The 19,903-nt window shown below is 42.7% G+C and overlaps 1 long non-coding RNA gene across 1 annotated transcript; it reads left to right on the top strand.

The window, feature by feature from the left end:
* Positions 1–2,984: 2,984 nt before the first annotated feature.
* LOC134300149 (uncharacterized) lies at positions 2,985–16,812 on the top strand. Its single transcript, XR_010007313.1, has 3 exons — positions 2,985–3,071; positions 4,831–5,065; positions 16,702–16,812. It is a non-coding gene; the product is annotated as an uncharacterized LOC134300149 (long non-coding RNA).
* The last annotated feature ends 3,091 nt before the right edge of the window (positions 16,813–19,903 follow it).

Raw genomic sequence — 19,903 nt, 5'->3', positions numbered from 1 at the left:
GCGTGAGGGCGGCACGGTGGCTCAGTGGGTAGCACTGTCGCCTCACAGCAAGAAGGTCCTGGGTTCGATCTCCAGGCGGGCCTGTCTGGGTCCTTTCTGTGTGGAGTTTGCATGTTCCTCCCGTGTCTGCATGGGTTTCCTCCGGGAGCTCCAGTTTCCTCCCACAGTCCAAAAACATCTAAGTGAGGTGAACTGGAGATACTAAATTGTCCATATCTGTGTTTGATATTAAACTACCGTTTCTGTCATGAATGTAAACAAATAAAGTGTGTGTGTAAAACATGACGTTAAAGTCCTACTAAATAAATAAAATTAAATTGTGTGTGTGTGTGTGTCCTTTGATGAACTGAGGACCCGTCAGGGGTGTTTCCTGCCTTTCACCCAATGAATCAGACCCACCCTGACCCTGACCAGGCTAACCTGATGGTAAAACAATGATGAATGATTGAATGTAGGGCAAGCCATAGCCTAGTGGTTAAGGTACTGGACTAGTAACCAAAAGGTCGCTGGTTCAAGCCCCACCACTGCCAGGTTGCTGCTGCTGGGCCCTTGAGCAAGGCCCTTAACCCTCAATTGCTCAGACTGTAACTGTAATGTAAGTCGCTTTGGATAAAGGCGTCTGCTAAATGCCGAAAATGTAAATGTTCTACTAAAACAGTCATGTGATTTCACTACTACAGTTAAATGGTTTAAATAGATTTAAATATATTAATATATTAGAAATAAAAGTTAAAATGTGATGTAAAACTAAAACAATATGATGTTTGTATTTTAAACTGGTTTAAAATGCATCACACGACCCAAATCTTTCATTCATGTTGAAATGAGGACGGGTCAAACGCAAGGCGCGTCCACTCCACCTACCTACTACGCATGCGCGAACTGTTGATGTGCTAATAAACGGTGTTTACAGTAATTTGGGGACCCCCCGTCCACACCCACCGTGTAACACGAAGGGTGCCTTTATTTTAGGGACTCAGTGAACCGAGGCTGAATGAGCCTCATCTAACCACCGGCCTGACGTTTATTTAAAGAGCTGGACTGATTACCCATTTCCACTTTGCACCCAGTATCCTCCCAATGAGTGACCTGCGTGAAAGCATGTCTGTCTTACACACACACACACACACACACACACACACACACACTTCCTATTCGTGTCCCGTGTAATTAATCCATTAACTCACATGGAAGCTCGTGCATGTGCGTTTAGCCATCAATTAAGCAAATTAGTGGGTTCATTAATTTTAGATGGAAGTGAGATCTGGTTCTGAAATGCTCTTTGTAGTGGCGGTGCATTCAGTGATGAGGGATCAAACCTTCCTTCTAATACAGCTCTGTGCTACAGACCAGTGATGTTTAGAATGAGTCGACTCATTGAGTCGGCTCCTTAGTGTAAACGCTGGAAGCTTGTTTGCTGTGAATCACCTGCATTAGTCAAAATAAACTGAAAACTGAACTAAAAATGACATTAACATACAAGTTAGTGGATTTACAATAATGATAAAATACCTAAAATCGTTTAATTTGGTCCCATATTTTTATGAGGGTGAGGGCAAAGATTATGTGTGATGTTTTACATTAAGCTATATCACACATAGTTTTTATGTTTCTGAAAGCACATTTAAAGCATTAAAAAATAATAAAAATACAGGTCACAGACTGATGGACATAGAAGCTAGGAATCAAGAAGTCATCAGTTGGTGTTTTATGGTGCACTTTCTAATTCTTTTTCCTAAAATGTACAGACACAGTAACATCACTGGTCTTATTCTCATTGGCCATTTTCTCATATATGGTTTTAAGTAAGAGTATAGGAGTATTTTTAAAGCTTATTTAAAGTCTTATTCTGCTTCTAAAATAGCCAAATGTTGTTCTTTATATATTGTACTGTATATTATCTGCTATACTTATATACTCTATTAATTCTCATTCATTTAGCCACTGTAGTCACCTTTCATAACTCTGTAATTATATACTAGTCTATACACTGGACAATCATTATCTGTTTACTGTTCCTAATATATGTATCTTCATTTTACTTATCTGGACACTACTGCACTTTAACTGTATTATATGTAAAGAATCTTTGTCTTGCACTTCTGGTTAGATGCTGCTGCATTTCGTTGGCTCTGCACAATGACAATAAAATTGAATCTAATCTAATCTAATCTAATCTAATCTAATCTATTCCTTTTTGGATTATATGTAACCATATGTACTACACTGTTTTTATTTGTATTATTGCTACATTTATTTACATTTGCATTTAGCAGACGCTTTCATACAAAGTGACTTACAGTTATGACAGTATACAATCTAAGCAATTGAGGGTTAAGGGTCTTGCTCAAGGGCCCAACAGTTGCAACCTGGCAGTGGTGGGGCTTGAACCGGCAACCTTCTGATTAAGGAGAAGAAGAAGAAGAAGATATACTTTATTTGTCATATATACATATACAGATGTACAGTACAATAAGATTCTTTCTTCGCATATCCCAGCTTGCTTGGAAGCTGGGGTCAGAGCGCAGGGTCAGCCATCTTACAGCACCCCTGGAGCAGACAGGGTTAAGGGCCTTGCTCAAGGACCCAACAGTGGCATAGTGCATAGTAGAGCCTGGATTTAAACCGCCAATCTTCCGGTTGATAGCCCAAAGCGCTACCCACTGAGCTACCACTGTCCCTAATTACTAGTCCAGTACCTTAACCACTAGGCTACAACTGCCCCTATTTAAATATATCAAATATATCAAAAATTAATATAGGCTCAAAAGTTGTATTATGTTTTGGTGGTCCATAATGAATTAAAACAGAATTAAAAAGCACACAATAATAGGCTGCATAACATAAGAGCCGTTTGGGAACCGAATGAGTCGACTCTTTTTCTGAGCCGACTACTAATACAAATGACTCACTGAATGATCCGATGTGTCAGTCATTAGCGTGGTAGGGGTCTGTCAGTAACGCAAGCGCGCACGCGCAGGGCACGTGAGCCTCCCTCGCGCAGGTGTTTAATTGCAGCTCGACGTCGTTTGACAACCGATTCTGCTAATCAGCGTTATAACTTTGTTTTGGTATAAAATAATTCATAATTTATCATTTACTTATTCTTAAAGTTGAGTTAATAGTCTGTGAACTTGTTTTACTCGAACTGTAAACCTTTAAAATCCAGCTGAATGTGTGAATCTGACCGTTATTGCCGTTAGGAGTTCGTTGGCTCCCTTTAACGGTCGATACATTAATTAGCTGTTACGTCACATTACAGTAATAATAAATAATTCCTAGTTTTTCGGTTTGTTGTACATTTTTGAAGGAATTGAATATATTTAACAAACATATTGAACGTTTGAATGTGTTTTAACAAATCCTGTAAATAGTTGGTTGATTAGGTTGACAGGTTACATTTCAATAATGTGTTACAGCGACGAGGCATAACATTATGACCACTGACAGGCACGGCACCTGTTAGTGGGGGTGATATATTAGGCAGCGAGTGAACATTTTATCCTCAAAGTTGATGTTAGAAGCAGGAAAAATGGGCGAGCGTGAGGATCTGAGCGAGTTTGGGTCAGAGCATCTCCAAAACTGCAGCTCTTGTGGGGTGTGTCCCGGTCTGCAGTGGTCAGTATCTACCAAGAACAGTGGTAAACCGGCGACAGGATCATGGGCGGCCAAGGCTCATTTATGCACGTGGGGAGCGAAGGCTGGCCCGTGTGGTCCGATCCGACAGACGAGCTCCTGTAGCTCAAACTGATGAAGAAGTTCATGCTGGTTCTGATAGAAAGGTGTCAGAATACACAGAGCATCACAGTTTGTTGCTGACCCCTGTCCACCGCCAAAAGCGCCAACAATGGGCACGTAAGAATCACACGTGGCATCACAATGTCCCTCGTCAAACTTGCCTAAATCCTCACGCTCGCCCATTTTTCATGCTTCTAACACATCAACTTTGAGGATGAAATGTTCACTCGCTGCCTAATATATCCCCCCCACTAACAGGTGCCGTGATGAAGAGATAATCAGTGGTCATAATGTTATGCCTAGTCAGTGTATGTACATATATTACACAATTCAAGAGGGTTGAGGGCCTTGCTGAAGGGCCCATTTGTTTCAGCCTGGCAGTCACTAGTCCCACTTGTTAATAAATAGCAATCAGTCTTCCATCCTACAAATATCAGTCACTTTTCTCGACATAATATAAATAAATAAGACGTGGGAACAAACTGTTCTGTTCTTTTAGCAAGAGTAATAAATGTTAAAAACATCACGACCATGATTCCTCCCTGTAAATAATCACAGCCAAGATGTTATTCCAGATAACAAGATCTTAAGTGCTTAGTCGTGTTCACTGGCAATATTAATAGTAATAATATTAATAATTTCATTACGACGTGAGAAGCCTTAGGGGTTTCTTCTACCAGCAGCTCTGTAATTAGAAGCAGCTTTTCTATAAAGAATATAAAACAATTTTCTCTTACACTTTTTTATACAGTGGGTGCTATGATTATGCAGTGTACAATATGTACAATAATTTGAACTGACTTTAGTGACTTATCCATACAGGAAGGGTTGGTTTAACTAAACAAATAAACTTAATCAAACAAAACAGGTTGCTTGTAATAATTTTATCAGTATTTGTCCATCTATGATCCCATTTTATTGACCTTATATCACAAAATAGTTATTGCTTTGAGTAGCCCATGTACAGATAAAAAGGTTATAATTCAGGTAAATAATTTTTACACCCAGACTCAAAGCACCGTCTGTGTTGGTCAGTAACAGCCTGTGAATGTGCTGGTCACAGCACCATGTAATTGGGATGCTTCTCCTCAGCAGGAACCAAAGATCCATTCAGCATAAAGACAAAAGGGCAAAGAGTAAGCTACAAGCACACCCAGCAGGAACACCTTCAAAACTCTTCATCACGTCAGCCAGCTCAGACGTGGGGGCAAAGCTGCACGTCAACCACTTGAATATTAAAGAGCCGATTTTGGAGAGAGGAGCCGTGATCATCCTGACCTCGACTCCAGCCGAATATCTGAACAGCACCCGGATTAAGGGGGTTAAGGTAAATTTGCTCAAGATTTGTCAAACATAATGTGCAGATACTGCTGGAAAAGGTCGTGGGTGCACAGGTACAGGTTATTTCTGTAAGGTATAACGAGCGTGGTTGTTTATTTAAGGAAATAACCTTATAGTAGAGTGAAATATGAGCAAGGATACGCTATCAATACATGTTTTAAATGTGTCGCTGTGTAAAACACATTCAGAACAAGTTAGAGAGTCTTTGTGGGCTGTAGTTGTACTTGTTTCCCATCTTTGTATATTCAGTAAGTGGTCGTGGTTATTGTTTGTCCTGTGCTGTAAAGTATGTAAATTGGAGTCCCAGTGTTGCCATTATTGTGCCCCCAATCATTAATGGCTCAGTTTCTGTGTTGGATTGTGGTACCGCTTCAGTTGAAAGCATCTGCCAAATGGATAAACGTGGCCAGGAATGTATGACGTCTCTGGACGAAAGGAGCCGAACCGCGCTGGCAGTATGCAAATCCGCACAGCAGTAAACCTGTCAGAGCGGTCGCGTCACGATGGCATATGGAAACCGAGAGGCGCGTGGCTGTACTGTGAGCTTGGGCACGCAGAAAACAATGCAAACAATCCAGCACTGACACCCCTCCAGAAAATAATTACCACACTGCACACACCACTGGGCTCAATTTCCAAGACTAAAGCTCTGTAAGAAAGCCATAAGGGTTTTTGTTTTTTTCTCTCTCGAAATCTTCATTACCAGTCGGGAGAATTAAACTCTGAGTCCTGGCAGAACAAGGCTCCTCATAGATTTGTGTTTCGCTCCTGAAACGCGGTCCTAAGCTAAGCGGATAAAACGAATCTCAAATGAAGTTAAAGGATTAAGTCTGAGACAAAAGCAGAAGTCTCAGAGTTAAGTTAAAGCAAATGTATGTCTTAAGTTAAACTTAAACTATTGTGGTCCTGGGTGTCAGATATTGGGAACACATTCCCAAGGCTGCACTTTTTTTTTCTTGTGAATCAGTTTTTTGCTTTTTTATTATAGAAAATACATAGAAAGTCAAGTCAACTTTATTTATATAGCGCTTTTTACAATAGACATTGTCTCAAAGCAACTTTACAAAATCCAGGACCAACAGATACAAAAAACCCCTGTTGAGCAAGCCGAGGGCGACTGTGGCAAGGAAAAACTCCCTGAAAATTACAGGAAGAAACCTTGAGAGGAACCAGACTCAGCAGGGCCCGTCCTTCTTGGGTGGCCAGGAGGATACTTTAAATAAATACACGATTTACACAGAGCATACGAACACAGAATTAAATGATCTAAAAGTTATAACTGGTAATAAATAGATAAATAATAATAGAGTTGTTCTTCGCTCTAGTCTTCAATAAAGTCTGTAGTGATTTCTTGTCATTCTTGGTGCAATTACTCCAGACCCATCACATCCGGCAGGAGCAGCATAGTTGTCACGGCAGTCTCGACTTTAATCCTTAACCAGTGGCGGCTGCTGAGGGGAAGCTCATTGTCGGCTTACATCATAAAATTTGTCAATTTATTTATTCATAAATTCTGCCTTTTCAAGAAAATGGCCTGAAATGGGTTGCAGCAGTTTTTTCTTTCGACTTCACTCGCAAAATCAGCGATGGGACTGAAGCTCCCAGTGATTAAGTGACGTGTAGATCTCAAAATAGCTGTCGATCGAAACGGGATTCAGCCTTTCGACTGATCCTCCAATCATCTTGCAGAAGCTCCGCGTCCAGACCCGCCCACAGCTCCATTCACCCCCAGAGACGCAAAAATCTTGGCATTTATCCAATGACCGGCGAGTTTCGAAGCAATGAAAACAACTTTTCCATGCAGCCCCATAGAAGTGAAGAGACGCTCAGCTTCTACGGGCAAATGCATTGAGGCTACGGGAGTAAACAAAATCGAGTCAGTCGATTTGTGATAAGTAGCTGATTCTGAACGAACTCGTCTTCGAGATGAACGTGTTCTAACGCATTTGTAGTCAATGAAATGTTAACACAACTGTACATATTTGACCCATTTAATTTTTGACATTTTAGGGGAAGCTGAGCTTCCCTTGCAGTCTTAGAGAAATCGCCACTGATAGAAACACTGTTTTTGTCAAGCCTGTTTGCCCACATTATGTCTGATGTATGCAGTTTTTGTCCATATGTTTCAAAACCCTGCGTATGCACAATGTAAATCAGGCTGACACACTTGAGTGATCTTATTAACATTATGACACTGTTCAAGCGGTGTTGCCGCTGCTTGTGTATGCACCACACGTGCATCATGTGTACAGTGTCATGAATATACAGGACACAAAGTTCACTGAAGAACAGCGGGATGGATATTGGCAGTAAACACGCTTCTATTTCCACCGAATTCAATTCCTTAAGTGTCATACCAGTGTGATACAAACATTGTTATATAGGTCTGATAACATGCATGCACAACAGTGATGTGAAGATTGTGCAGGTAGCTCAAACAGGGGGTAACTGGGGGTTAAATAACTGATCACCTAAATTCTGCATTATTTCAGTCTTCCACTAGATGGGAATAAAACACCACCATTTGTGTCAGATTACATACTTGAGATAGAATTTAATGTAATACATTGAATGTTTGCATTGTGATTAATTGCAATTATGCCTTATAGAAAGTCAGAATATTAAATGAGTATGCAGCATTAAAAAGCTTTAATAGTGTACATTATGCATGAGGTGCTTGGGTGGGGCAGCAGTCTATAATGCCAACCCACCGCCGCAGTGAGGGGTGGTTGGGGGGCTTAATTTGCTGCAGTTGATGTAAAATCCACCTTTTAAAACATTATAGGGTGTAAATATAACCATATATACGTAGCACAAATGAGTTTTTTCCTAAGATGATTCCTAGATTAGTTAGTTTCTGTCTCATTCACCTTAGATGCAGCACAGTGGCACAGTGGGTAGTGCGGTCGCCTCACGACAAGAAGGGCCTGGGTTTGATTCATCTTTCTGTGTGGAGTTTGCATGCTCTCCTCGTGTCCATGTGGGTTTCCTAAGGGTGCTCAGGTTTTCTCCCACAAGTCCAAAAACATGCAGTCAGGTCAATTAGAGATACTAGAAATTGCCCTAAGTGTGTGTGCGCTTGCTTTGTGGTGGACTGACAACCTGTCTGGGGTGTTTTCTCTCTGTTGCCCAGTGAATTAGACCCACTGCAACCCTGACCAGGATAAAGCTGTGGTAAAACAGACAATGAATGTATTAATAAATCTATAAATCTTATTTAAAATCACAGTTAGCTTTAGTTTTCCTTAGTGCACAAGAAGATTAAAAATATCATTAATATTAATTCAGTAGAAATATTGACAGTTGGTTGGTGAATAGCATTATTAATTATGTTTTAATCAGGTTTAACAATCCTTATTGGCTAATAATGCTTTAATCACTTGTTTATTAAAGCATTTAAAAGGTGACACTGAGAATATGTACTGTATGTACTTTTTTGTATTCTGTGTACGGTGGCGTTGACTTTCAGTGCAATATTATGAAGCATTATTTGTTTGCATTTATAAAATATAGTCATGGTTTTTGTGTTTGCCTTCCGGCCAGTTCTGCCCTTGAAGTCTGCATCGATGTTTACTTGAACCTCCAAGGGCTCATCCAATAAACCTCATCTAATTAAATATCGGAATGGCCTTTAAAAAGTTAGCAGCCTTCAACCACGGGGTAATGCTAAGAGCAGTCGACGTGGGTGCATTAAAAACAATAATGGAACGCAGCCATAGTCCTGTTATTGCTTCTCAGAACCAAAACGCACCCACCCTGTTGGTCTGTTTCAGCAGGAGCCCGCAGGGGGCAGTAGCGTCCTTCGTTTTAACTTCGTCTCCCTGTTCTGACCTCAGAAAGCACAACAATTAAATGCTTGCTAAGAAAAACGTCCAGCTGAAATTTAGATTCACGACTAGCACACACTCGCCGTCTCCCGGCGCACATCTAAGTCTCGTTTGCACCAGTCATACGGCGTCCTCTGATCTCCGTGGTTGTACCACGTCCCAGTCCCTGTGTTTCTCAGGCCTCCGTCGTCGTCATCCGTCTTCATTTTTTATTCTGGGTGCAGTTTGCTTAACAGGTTCGTTGTGTATCCAGACAGACGGTGCAGATTTACTCCAGGGTGCAATTAGCACTAACATGAAGTAATGTAATATCGAATGAGTTCTGACCCCGTCCTGTTTACCTTACACGCAACATTCAGAATGTGAATCATTTCATTTATGGGCACTAATGACGGCCATATTTCAATCGATTAAGATGTTATGAGTGGAGGTTTAACAACTTAATCATTTGTGATCACTCTGTTGCACGAGGCCTCAATTATTCTTAGCAGTTTTTTTTTAATTGGCAGGCATCACGCTTTTCCCTCAGGAAAGATGCATAATGAGAATGAAAGTGACATTCACAGGACTCATCGACGCTCTCTCTCTCTCTCTCTCTCTCTCTCTCTCTCTCTTTCCGACGCCCTCCCTACCCACCTAACTTTTTCCATTTCTACCTCCGTCCGTGTGTGTGTGTGTGTGTGTGAGCGAGGTAAGCTCCCTGTGTCTTCCGCTGCCATTTATCTGCCGATTTTAAGCCTATCCCGGTGACATCACTAATCGATAGCTTGCTCCAGGATAAGAAAAAAAGTCATCACAAAAGGCCCTGATTAAATCACAAGCTGCTTCCTTTCAAGGTTGGAGCCTGGAAGATGCGCTGTCAGAAAGCCAGATCCACGCAGTCGGAGCCTGATCTGACGCACGAATCAGATTAAACTGCATCAGACCAGAAACGGCACTGATTGCTGGACTTCAGATCCCATAATGCTTTGCACCTGTTGACCAAACCGGCATTCTTTTGTCCTTGGAAACCCGATGTACTGCAGACTCTGCATTTGTGTCTGTGTATACTGTGACTAAAACATGCACTATCTGGTCCTTTAGAGCATGTTACAAAACTACACCAGGTGAGGGGCCACAGGGGCCACGAAGACATAAATAGAGCCGTATCATCACCCGGGGAAAGTGAGACAGTTAAAGTACCATGTCTTAAAATGCCTCAGTGCATTGTACTGTTGTTTATTGCTACTAAACTCAGGGAGCAGAGAATCATTATTGAGGGGTCATTATAGTGGACAGTTTTTACACCGGATGCAACCCTCCTTATTTTATCTGCGCTCGGGATCGCATTTAGAGCTCACTGATTTGCTGTTCAGCGTAATTCAGAGTGAACTGGACATTTGTTCATTTTGTGTTCTTGTTTTTGGTGCGATTACACTCAACCCTCCTTCAAATTCCTTTAGTTTTTATCTGTTATTTGCCATCGTGTTTAATCTCCGTTCTGTCGTCCGTTCTTCATCCGTCTTCCTGGAGGTCCGCTGAAGGGCACAGAGTCCACTGAACCGCCGGCTCTCTGCCGCAGGGAGAGAGAGAGAGAGAGAGAGAGAGAGTTCGCCAGAGAGACGGAGAAAGAGCAGATGCGAGCGGCTGACCGAAGCACCGTCTCACTTTGCCGGCTGTCCGTCTCTCTCTCTCCATCCCGTAATCGATCTTCAGCGTTGAATATGAACACCGTAAATCACTGCACGCCCGTGATGTCTACAGGGAGTCGTCCACCATCAATTACGGCTCCTGGGTCTTTGTTACGCGCATCAGCATTCAGACCTGGGTGAAGCACACATTTGCTGAGTGTAAATGAGGAGAGGTTTTTTCAGACCTCCAGTCGAGCCCGCTCTGTCCAGCTGTATCCTGTGTGGTGTTGCTAAAGCATCGGGGTGGAGGTGTACAGTTTGGGAGGCTTAGACATCTAGATGGACGGGCTGAATAATTTATGAGTATTTCAGAAGGAATTGTGTCTACCAGGTCTTTCATGTACAGTTGTAATCGGACATATTTGACCCCCCAAAGAGAATAAGAATTTATTGCTCTAAACCTTTCTGCAGAGCTAAAAATGACATCTTCATCAGTTCCAAGATCCAACAAATAAATAAAGAGAGTAAATAAAGTAGCAGGATATTTTGTTACTGTTGCCATGCCACAATTATTCAACCCGTGTAATATTGCTGGTTTTAAACCCTGCTGTTAGTCTGTAGGAGCTTAAGTTGGGATACAACATGATTAAACCATCGGGACTCCATACCCAGCCTCAATCTGCTTCAGCTGTGTGTACATCACCCAGAGATTTGAGTGTTCAGGGAACCATTGTGGAACTAAGGAGCTGCTCATAAAAGCTGAGAGAGGAGATCTTTTCATTGCACCTAAGGGGCAGAGGGTATAAAAAAGATTTCCAGGACCTTGAACATTTCCAGAGACACCATTGGGAGCTTTGTCTGGAAGTTCTAAACTCATGGCGAAGCAGCAAACCCGGCTAGTCGAGTGAGAGAGCCCGAAATTTTCATTCTCTTTGTGTTGGCTCTTATTCATGTCTAACTTGTGTGTTCCTGTTACCCTGACCTGTCCCTGTGTGCTCACCTGTCTCGTCCTTCCGTGTCTCTCTTATTCTCGTTGTGGTGTTTTATAGCGCCAAACCCTGAATTGCTGAGCATTTCTGTCTAGCCTAGCGTTTATTCCCGTTCCATCCTTGCTTCCATGTTTATTATTTCATAAATCTCCTGGTTTTGACTCGTGTCCGTTTCCAGTTTCTTCAGTTATGGATCAGCCCACCATGACCATGTCTGCTTGTGAACTGACCTTTCCTGTAAACTCTGACAACATTTCTTGGATTTACCGAGTAAACAGTAGCTGATCAAACATCCTGCACATGTATGTGGCCTTATCAGTATCAGTCAGCTTTATTCGCCAAGTATGTTTGCACACACGAGGAATTTGTTTCCGGCTGTCGGTAGCTCTTTACAATATACAGACAGTACAGTATACACACACCGATCAGCCATAACATTAAAACCACCTCCTTGTTTTGACCACATAGGAGCACTTATGTGGTATGAGTGGATCAGACACAGCAATGCTGCAATGCTGATGGAGTTTATAAACACCTCACTGTCACTGCTGGACTGAGAATAGTCCACCAAGCAAAAATATCCAGCCAACAGCGCCACGTGGGCAGCGTCCTGTGACCACTGATGAAGGTCTAGAAGATGACCGACTCAAACAGCAGTGATAGATGAGCGATCGACTCTGACTTTACATCTACAAGCTGGACCGACTATGTAGGAGTGTCTATTAGAGTGGACACGTTGTTTAAAAACTCCAGCAGCGCTGCTGTGTCTGATCCACTCATACCAGCACAACACACACTAACACACCACCACCATGTCAGTGTCACTGCAGTGCTGAGAATCATCCACCACCTAAATAATACCTGCTCTGTGGTGGTCCTGACCATTGAAGAACAGCATGAAAGGGGGTAACAAAGCATGCAGAGAAACAGATGGACTACAGTCAGTAATTGTAGAACTACAAAGTGCTTCTATATGGTAAGTGGAGCTGATAACATGGACAGTGTACAACTTTAACATCCTAGGCAACATTTTGCATATATACAAAACGAAGGGATGTTTTATGGTCTATTGGAAAAACACGTTCATGAAATGATTGATATGATGGTGCATGTATTTCCCAAGTTCACAGTCATGTCAGTGAAGGACTATTTTCCTGAAACTATCTGTTTGCTTTATTTTTGACGCATTACTAGACATTTAGCATGCCAAGTGCTGTTGTCATAATAGCCTAAACATGCTTTGTTTTGCATCTCTGCTAGTTTTTTCTCCTCTTGTGTGCTGTAAGATCTTTGACAAACAAAACAAGCATTAACCGCCTGAATAAGAGCTTTAGACTTTTCACTCACGCTGAAAAGTTTGAGCTGAGAAGTCTTAAGAGACATTTGAGACATTAGCAACAAATAGGCTATCACTCCAGAGATGAGTGCATATGATCTGTGTCTGGTGAACGCTTCATTTACGCCCTCATGAGTTCGAGATCGCGGCTGTACATCTTTATGAAGCGCGTGCGTGGCAGTCGGGCTCCGTGCAACAGCATCGATTTATATCCCAGCATAGCTCTGCATGCGCAGGCCCGTGAGAATAGACCGACGCGAGGACACGGACGGAATGGAGTGCGGTCAGAGCGCGAATGAATTTATTTCGGTGTCTGTTATTATCGCCCCTGATAATCATTTGAACTGGTGTAATGTGTCGAGCCTTCTGGCAGCCGCTGAGGTGGTCAATAACAGGAAGTGTAGACTTACAGTGCCCTGGTAAGCTAAACCACTTCCAGTCGGGACTTAATTACTCATCACACTTCTGACTGTGTGTGTGTGAGAGAGAGAGAGAGTGTGTGTGAGAGAGAGAGAGAGGATACACAATAGGATTTGACTGCTGAATCAACGTACTTGCATAAACGTAGGTGCCACGTGCTTACACATTTACATTAACTGCATTTAGGGAAGCCCTTTATCCAAAGCGACTTACAAATGTGACCGAATACAGTGCAAACAATTCAAGGGTTAAGGGCCTTGCTCAGGGGCCAAGCAGTGGCAAATAGACAATGGTTAGGATTGAAGCAGCAACCTTCTGATTGATAGTCCAGTACCTTAACCACTGAGCTACCGCTGTCCTATAAAAGTCGAATTTTGCATTTACATTAATATTTATGCTTTTTCATACAAACGACTTACAATTGTGGCGAACACAGTCCAAGCAATACAGGGTTAAGGGCCTTGCTCAGGGGCCCAGCAGTGGAAACTATATAATGGTGGGGATTGAAGCAGCAACCTTCTGATCAGTAGAAGCTACCGCTGCTTACAAAAGCAGAATTTTGCAAATGCATTTACATTTATGGCTTTTTTTCTACAAAGCGACTTACGATTGTGAACGAATACAGTCCAGGCAATTAAAGGGTTAAGGGCCTTGCTCAGGGGCCCAGCAGTGGCAACTACACACTGGTGGGGATTGAAGCAGCAACCTTCTGATTAATAGTCCAGTACCTTAACCACTGGCTACAAAAGCAGAATTTTGCATTTCTGTTTACATTCATGGCTTTTTCTACAAAACGACTTACGATTGTGACTGAATACGATTCAGGTATTTCAGGGCTCCTCTCAGGCCTTTGCCAGCAGTCCAGTAACCTTACCGCTAAGCTACCACTGCCCCAGAGGCACTACACTAAAAGGAGTAAGTGTTGGTCTGAAATGTGGAGGTACACCCTGGAGCGCAAACAGAGTACATACCGAGAACACACGTTGTACTGATTTGCTAGTAATCATCATGTTTTTGATGTACTGATGTATTGATTTTTGAGAAAGCACTGGTGTATCTACAACTTTGACTACAAAAAGAACATTAGTAACGATTTTACAGCAGTTATGATTAATTGGGGGACTTTGCTTGACCCGTCCGGATCTGATCCATGTTGTATGTAGCAGGCTGGTTGTAAGGCTTCCTAATTCAAATCTATATTCATCGACGTTTTATTGTAATCAAGGAAACACGATTATATCGATATATGTGTGTGATATCATATGCAGTGTAGAAGTAAATGAGACAACATACACCATGCTCAATACCATTTATACCACATATCTGATCTAAACTACCAATATCGCTGGGAAACCATCGGTGTGTCCAGACTCCATGTATTTCATAAAATATTTATTTTCACTCATGTTTTCTTCTCACAAGCTGCCCGTACTCTTGTTTTACCCACTCAATATCAGATTCTGGGCGATTCACAATAACCAAATATTAACTGCATACATAAACTTAATAGTTCACCACGTGAAGCTCGCGACTGTTCCCGTTCTGTACACAAATGTATACAAGACTAGTAAAGTCAATGCTAGTCTAAATAACGTTAATTCAGAATGTAATATATTATTATATGCTGATAGTGACTGATACACACGGCAGCATATGAACTCATGTGCACGTGCCATGCCCACCTCTACGGGAGCACATGCTTGAAGTGACGGAGTTCCCCCTCATTGGTATTGGTCTCCTGCTAACGGTCCACAGCTGCACCTTGTCTGAGGTTCATGAGTAGTTTGGTTATCATGTTATTGACTTTGTGGTTATCCTGTTTATGATTTTTGTCAGCTGTAGCCTAGTGGTTAAGGTACTGGACCAGTGATCAGAGGGTTGCTGGTTCAAGCCCCACCACTGCCAGGCTGCTGCTGTTGGGTCCTTGAGCAAGGCCTCAGTTGCTCAGACGTCTGCTAAATCCTGAAAATGACGATGTAATGTAAATGTCTTGCATTTTGCTTCCTGTGTCTAGTTATAATTCTTGTCTAGTAATACTTCACTTGTTTAGCATTTAGCCTAGTAGTTAGCATAGGTTGTGTGTTATTGTATCTTGTACCTGGTCCTGTATTTTGTTGTTATTATTAATTGTTAATTGTTATTATCTGCCCCTTGTCTCGTCTAGCCCAGGGTTACATACCGACTCTTTTCCCAAAGCGCTTCATATGATCTATTATTGAATCTATATGACGTTTCTAGTATATCTGCTGCAGCTCATTAATGTGCTGGTGGACATCACTGAAATGTCAACACCGGCTTAGATAAGCTATATGTGTGATTAGAGAAAAAGGGAGGGAGGAAAAGAATGGTTCTTTATTTAATTCCAGCTCTGTGTCCCTGTTTGATTTCCCTTTAACTCGATATAGCCTTGACTCGAATGTCTGAGGTGCACACACACATGATGCTAGAGCAGATCAGCCTGAGTATAAAGATATAATCAATAGCACTGTCAGAGACAGGAGTGAGAACAGCATGATGTTAAGGTCTACAGACATTCATTTACATTTACATTTTCAGCATTTAGCAGACGCTTTTATCCAAAGCGACTTACACATTGAGCGGAACACAATGAGCAATTGAGGGTTAAGGGTCTTGCTCAGGGACCCAACAGTGGCAACTTGGTGGTGGCGGGGCTTGAACCGGCAACCTTCTGTTTACTAGTCCAGTACCTTAACCACTGAGCTATCACTGGCACATTCAAGGACAATTTGTACGTTCTTGAGAAGTAGAGAGAAGAAATCTTTGGAAAACTTGTCCAGACCTTGGGGTGCAGTACTGGGTTCCTCTAGTTCCATAACAGTAGTACAGTTACGGAGGAAACCCACGCGGAAACGGGGAGAACATGCAGACTCCACACAGAAAGGACTCGGACCGCCCCACCTGGGGATGGAACCTTCTTGCTGTGAGGCGACAGTGCTACCCACTTAGCCACCTGTGCCGCCCCAGTAGTACAGACACACGGGGAAGGTGTAAGACAGGTATCGAGGTATTTGGATAGATTAGCTGCCAGCACAAGATCTGTGTTTTTGAATCACGAAACAGTCAGGCGAGACGAAGCATGCGTTTAGATTTTCAGCATTTAGCAGACGCTCTTACCCGGAGCGACCTACAGAAGAGCTTCCACAGTGAACATTTAAGTACACGACAATCCGAGGGTACAAATCTGCTAAAACTCTGTTAGAGCAAAGTTCTTGATGCATGTCTCCCTCAAGTTCTGGGTGGAGGATCAAGACGAGCACGATGCGTGGTACAGAACAGGGTTTTCTTTAAGGTAGCTTGGGGCATGCATATTTCTCTGTAAGTGATCAAAAATGTTTATTGTATTTGCTCGGATGGTGCAGCAGTCTATACTCTAGGCCATGAGTGTTGACGCAACTATGATACACGGTTTTACTCGTCAGGAGAGGCGTGTACCTGCCTGCGGCCTTCCTTCCTCCGACAGCGTGGGCGCCATGCAACCCGCAGAAGTCACCACAGTACACGGTGGATTTAATTCTGTCCAAATAAACATGATGCAAAAATAAATATGTATTAGAGTGTCATTTTGCACCTCTGCTCTCCAAACCCACGTACCTCGCTCCAGCTGTACCACTAATCCCTCATGCAGCACGATGCACAGCGAACAGCCACCAACAAAACAGTCTAGAGCCGCTTAGATGAAGCTGATGCAGGAAACGCTTTTTATATTCCCAGCTCCACTCATGTAAACGCCTACATGTTAAACTGCAAATAACGTCTGGGGTAAAAGAGCATGTATACAGTTAAAGTGCTTCTGATATACATTTAAATCTTCACCTCCTACTGAAATAAAGAAATCTCTACTGCTCTGGCACTACTTTAACATCTCTCAAGCCTATAAATACACTATATGGCCTCAATATATACCCCCCACCCTATAGTATTGATTTAAGCTGTTTCAGCCAGGCGTATAAAATCATACGCTTTTAACTTTTTAGATACAGTTAAACTGGTTTGGGATGAATTGGAATGTCAGTTGCTAGGCTGGCTTTTTCATCCAACGTCAGTGCCTCACCTCACAAATATTATTCTGACTGAACGGGCACAATTTTCCACAGACCCGCTCCAAAATCTTGTGAGTGCAACCAGCTCATGCTGTTAAGGTACTGGACTAGTGATCAGAAGGTTGCCAGTTCAATCCCCACTGTCACCAAGCTACCACTGTTGGCCCCCTGAGCAAGGCTCTTAACCTTCAGTCGATTGCATGGATGGTATTTGCTCATAACTTTAAGAATATATATATATGTCCACAAACTTTTTGTTCTAGAGTATAAGTTTAATGCTGTTGGCTGCTGCATAGTCATTCAGATAAGCCACTGGTATTATGTGCACACACACACACACACACACACACACACTAAGCTGTTGAAGTTTTGGTCACTTGGTAGACTTGGGCGCATCTTTTACAGCCAGACTATCATTTGATGTTCCAGTATCACCATTTTCACCTTCTTTCATGTGTAAGAGCGCCCCCTGCTGGCTGGCACAGACCACGCCAACATGTGAAGTGAAAAATAAAAAACCCAGCACTGCTCCATGTCACCATGTTTCTTCACCTCCGCTTTCCCAGAGCTGAAGTAATTGGTTGCCTGACACACACATCCTAAAAAGTGTCCTCCACACAGAGCTGAAGGCTTTAAACAGATTAATTAAACCAGGGAGAGTTTTAGTTAAGAGACGGCGCTTCGGAGGGTGGCCGGCGTGGACATTAGGGCAACTGAGCTTTTCTTTGATGGGTCCTTTATGCAAAACACAATTTCACGGATGGCTAGGATCGGGTTATGGGGGAAAATGCTATATTTCTAGTACTGGTGGTAACTGATCTGCTGTGCCAGTGTGTGTGTGTGTTATGGGTGTCGAGACTTCAGTGGATATGCCTAATGAAGTCGGCTCCTGTAAACGGTGATAGCAAATCCTTAAACGCGCACATACATATTTAAAGCACGTCGGGAGTCGGGGGGGAAGCGTGTGTGATCCGTTTAAAGTTATTGCAGATATCTGCGAGAAGAAGGAAACATCTGCACAGATCCACTGTTTTATTTGACACGGACGCTGCTCATGTCTTATTCATTCCGCCGTGTTGTGATACCGTCGCCGGCGTGACTCGGATGCGGCACAGAAAAACAGATTACGCTAAAGACTCCACGTTGCGCCAAGCTGCTCACCTGCCTAACGCAATCGCCGGAGCCTGACGCTCAGCGCCTCGGCCATGACAAACTCAGACGGCGAGGAAATCCTGCGACGGCACAGCGGGCCTGTTCTGATGTCGCTCTGCGCGTCTGCAGGCGAGCGCTCACACGCCGAGGCCCGGTTTATCCGGAACGAAGCGTAACACGTCGCAATTTCTCTGACGTCCGATTGAAGTGAGTTTTTATTACGTGTGATTCTATCTGCAGATCGTCACCTCTGAAATGTCAGCTTAGGCTTAGATATATGATCCGGGATTAGCCGAGGGGGAACGGGGGAAGGAGAGAGAGAGAACGAGATCGAGATCGAGATCGACCCTGCATTCAATACTGTTCCCCAAATGACTTTGCCTTTGAACTCAGAAGAATACATCAGTGTCCATGAGGGTGCTCTCAGGGCAGAGGCAGGATTCATTAGGATGCACTTGCCCCTGGCAGCAAACAATCATAATTAAAACGATTTCCGGTGCAGTTTGTTCAGTCTTGTACAAGGTCTTGTCGCTAATTACCTGGCTTACAGATTAGCTCACAGCTTCCACGCCAAAGTGTATCTCTATCTTTCAATCTGACAGCTAATTAGCCTTTAGTCTTTGGCATGTTCTCTTTGTGTCTTCTGTTTATTTTGGCTTGCCATTATAGCTAAAATAGGTGAAAGTCCAGGCTCCTTTGTGCTCAGTGTCTGACAGATGATGGTTTTTAAGCTTTGCTGTGCTTTTCTTTTGTTCTTCTTTTGAATTCCCCCTCTATTATTTTTTTTTTTTAGTGAACAAGGGTGTGTTTAAACAAACACTGCGATCGATCCAGAGAAAAGGGAAGTAATTAGAAGGTTTATGCGCTTACAGGCTTGTCTGCTTTTGCCGTTGGAGTCTCCCTATGGATGGGCATAATAACCAGGTCGGGCAGGGGTGTTCGACCTTATTCGTAAAGGGTCGGTATAGCTGCCGGCTTTCAGAGCAACCTGACAAGAGCCTCACTTAAAATATCTGGTCTGGTATTCACAGACCAATAACCGGTAAAACCACACCAGCCATTTGTTAATGAGGGTATGTCTTATGTAGAATGGTATGTACAACAAGCTCATTGTCAGGTAGCTCCTAACTTTTGGCCATTTAGTGTACCTTCATGGTTAAGAGGGTCCACAATCATCTGCAAGGTTTAAATTAAAGTCATTAAATATAATTTGTGCAAATAAATATGATCATCATCGAATGTACGTTACAAGTCTTGAGGAGAACTTAAAGCAAGCTAAATCTCAGATTTATACCCACTCGCTGGTCATATTTAACCGTTTCACAAACCGTTTCATCGTATTCACCGAGCTTTTTCCTCCCTATGAAATGTCCTGGAGTGGAAATGTGGTAATGAGCCTAGCAGCAGAGCCCAGCATCCCTCCTGCTTC

This window comes from Trichomycterus rosablanca, chromosome 22 (genome assembly GCF_030014385.1).
Source record: "Trichomycterus rosablanca isolate fTriRos1 chromosome 22, fTriRos1.hap1, whole genome shotgun sequence".
Taxonomy (NCBI): domain Eukaryota; kingdom Metazoa; phylum Chordata; class Actinopteri; order Siluriformes; family Trichomycteridae; genus Trichomycterus; species Trichomycterus rosablanca.
The sequence above is the reverse complement of the archived record's forward strand: the minus strand, read 5'-3'. Positions and strand labels throughout refer to the sequence as shown.